Source organism: Branchiostoma belcheri, unplaced genomic scaffold, assembly GCF_001625305.1.
Source record: "Branchiostoma belcheri isolate BF01 breed outbred unplaced genomic scaffold, Haploidv18h27 scaffold251, whole genome shotgun sequence".
Classification (NCBI taxonomy): Eukaryota; Metazoa; Chordata; class Leptocardii; order Amphioxiformes; family Branchiostomatidae; genus Branchiostoma; species Branchiostoma belcheri.
In genome coordinates this window covers 73,419-76,214 of record NW_017803856.1, presented here as the reverse complement: position 1 = coordinate 76,214, position 2,796 = coordinate 73,419, and positions in this window count along the sequence as shown.

Below are 2,796 nucleotides of genomic sequence, written 5' to 3'. Positions count from 1 at the left end.
TGTGCACAGGCCTCTCAAACGATCTTCGAGAGGTACACGACACTAGAAAGAAGGCAATTATTGACCTAGAACTCACTCGCCTGGACGTCAGTATAGCCGCCCTCCAAGAAACCAGGCTTGCCTCCACTGGCTTCCTCAGAGAGGAGAACTACACCTTCTTTTGGAAGGGCAGAGAACCAGATGAGCCCCGCCAGCACAGGGTTGGCTTTGCCATCAAGAACTGCCTCTTAAGTGCTGTAGAATCTCCATCAGGAGGTACTGAGCGCCTTCTGTCCATTCGCCTGAACACGGCCTCCGGGCCCGTAAACTTCCTTTGCATTTATGCCCCCACTCTTAACTCGCCTGAGGACAGTAAGAACCAGTTCTATGAACAGCTTGACAAACTCATAAAAGACTGCCCAAAGGAAGAGTCTCTATTCCTCTTGGGCGACTCAACGCCAGAGTGGGCGCAGACCACGACGCATGGACCACATGCCTCGGTCATCACGGCACTGGAAGAATGAACGAAAATGGACAGAGACTACTGGAGCTGTGCTCATACCACAGCCTCTGCGTTACAAACTCCTTTTCCAGTGCAAACCACAACACAAAATGCCATGTAAGCACCCAAGATCTCATCGATGGCATCAACTCGACCTGATAATAACCAGGCGCTCCGCACTGAATAGTGTCCTCATCACCGGGAGTTATCACAGTGCCGATTGCGACACTGATCACGCCCTTGTCAGCAGCAAAGTACGTCTACAGCCTCGTGCACAACACCGCTCTAGACCAAAGGGCCTCCCCCGAATCGACACTGCACAGATGCCCAACCCCTCCAAGGTGGAACAGTACGTGTCCAACCTCGACAAAGCCCTTCGGCCCCTACCTGATCATGACTCTGCAGCAAAGTGGAATGCCATGAAGAAGGTCATCCACAGCACAGCCATGAATACGTTCGGGAGGAAGGACTGGTTCGACGCCAACCTTCTTACGCTGAAACCAGTCATCGAAACCAAACGTGCGGCATTCCTAGCCTACAAGAGCAACCCCTGCCAACAGACTCTCACGGCACTCAGGGGCGCACGAAGCAACGCACAGCGTACTGCCAGGCAATGTGCAAACAGCTACTGGCGAGATCTTTGAGAACAAATTCAGCGCTGTGCTGAGTCCGGGGATACCCGCGGGATGTAAAACGGCATCAAAAAAGCTCTTGGGCCGTCAGTGAAGAAACTGCTCCTCTGAGATCCTGTCAGGAACTAAGATCACCGACCGCAAAGAACAGATGGCTAGATGGGTCGAACACTATTTCGATCTGTACTCCTCGGTTGGGTTAAGGCGGCCTAGGCTGATATTCATGTTCGAGTTTGGGCGTGTGTCTGCACGATGGCCACAGACTTGTTTCGAACCCGAATCATGTTCCACCATCTTCGATATGACGTCATTCGAATAGAACGCGTGTTCGAATTCGGGGTTACCGGCGGTCATTTGTATGTTTCCCCTGTAAACCCGCGTTGTTACGCATTTTATTCACGGAGTATGACTTAAACGGCTTTACGCGCAGCTGAAAACAACATAATGGATCTTTAGAGTAATCCATGTTTACGTAATATCACTTTTTAATCAAAATTAGTCCGAGGCTATTTTGTATATAAGTCGATATTTTTTAACTGTGGCGATTTTTTAACGAAAAATGGACAGAAAAATAGCTGTTTATGTCGTTTTTGGCCCCCAAAAACAATGTAACTGTCATTTAAAACAAAATAGCCTCGGACAAAAATAATAAATAGGGGGTTGGCTTTCTACTTGTAAAATATCACGATGAAAGGTGTTGTTACCGCTTGCGCGTAAAGCCATAAAGTAAACAGCTTTTTTGAACCAAAATGTTGATTTTTAACCCCAAAATCCAGAAGTAGTAAAAACAAAATAACCTTTATTCAATGTGCTTCAAGTGCTACTAGAAATGTGTGAAGTTTTAGTTGTGGTGCGACCAAGCTATCAAAAGTTACAGGCATATGTATGAAATACTACTCATAGTATGCCATAGGCTGCCTTAACCCAACCGAGTCTCAAGAGACGTCGGTCTCTGACATGGCCTTCAATAGCATAGAGGAGCTACCCATCATGGAGAAGCTCGACGAATTCGAAGTGCCTTCCATGGATGAGCTAAGCGTTTATCATTGTATAGTGTACAGTCCATTATAAAATGGTGTTCATTTTCAATCATGTTTGAACAAATTGGACAGAACCTTTGGTCATTTGGTATCTTCTTGTATCGATATACAGTACAAACTACACGCGTAACTAGTAATGTTAAACTTACCATATGGTAAAAAAAACATGCACCTTGAATGCTGTGTCATGGTCCACTAATCACAAGAAGTTTAACAGGCACTTGTTATGCAGTTTCGCAGTTTCCAACACTTGACCTTGAACCTATTTTTGATATACATTACTACCCTGTCAGGACTGTTTCAAGGGTAGCTTCGATTGTTAAAAGAACACTTGAGGATTACTGTTATTTCAACAAACAACTCTAGACCCTTGCTGTGCTTTTGTTAGCGTAAGCTACTTAACCCTGACTATGTTGTTGTTAGTTGAACCACCTACATAAAAGGACAAAAACTTCGCCTATATTTAAAGATGTGCGCACAAACTGTTCAATGATATTAACCTACAAACTACTACAGACTCCAAACTTCAAACCCTCAATCTAACCCCTTAACCCTACCTAGACCGGGCTTTTTTGACATGGGGGACCGGGGGGGGGGCGTCTTTTGAACCCCCCCTACGAACTCGCGAACGGTAAGTCGTATG